The following is a 291-nucleotide window of genomic DNA, read 5'->3' as shown; positions in this document are numbered from 1 at the left end:
CTCCCTCCCCCCAGGCCCTCCGGCACAACCTGGAGGTCCTCGCCTCCCTTAAAGGCACCACCTCGGTCGCTCTCCTGAGGGAGATGCGGGAACGGGAGGAGAGGGGCGAGAAGGTGGTGGGACCGAGCAAGCGGGAGCTGGGCTTCTGGAGGGCTTACCTGTGGGGGCGCGACAGGCTCACGAATGTAGGCGTGGCCGTTTACAATTGGGTCCTCCGGCCGTTGACGCTGTTTAAAATTTCAAAACTGGGTTACGCCGAGACGGAGCTACCGTTGAATTTGCCGGAGATGA

Source organism: Nannochloropsis gaditana (genome assembly GCF_000240725.1).
Source record: "Nannochloropsis gaditana CCMP526 unplaced genomic scaffold scaffold155, whole genome shotgun sequence".
Lineage (NCBI taxonomy): Eukaryota > Eustigmatophyceae > Eustigmatales > Monodopsidaceae > Microchloropsis > Microchloropsis gaditana.
Note: the sequence above shows the minus strand (reverse complement) of the source record.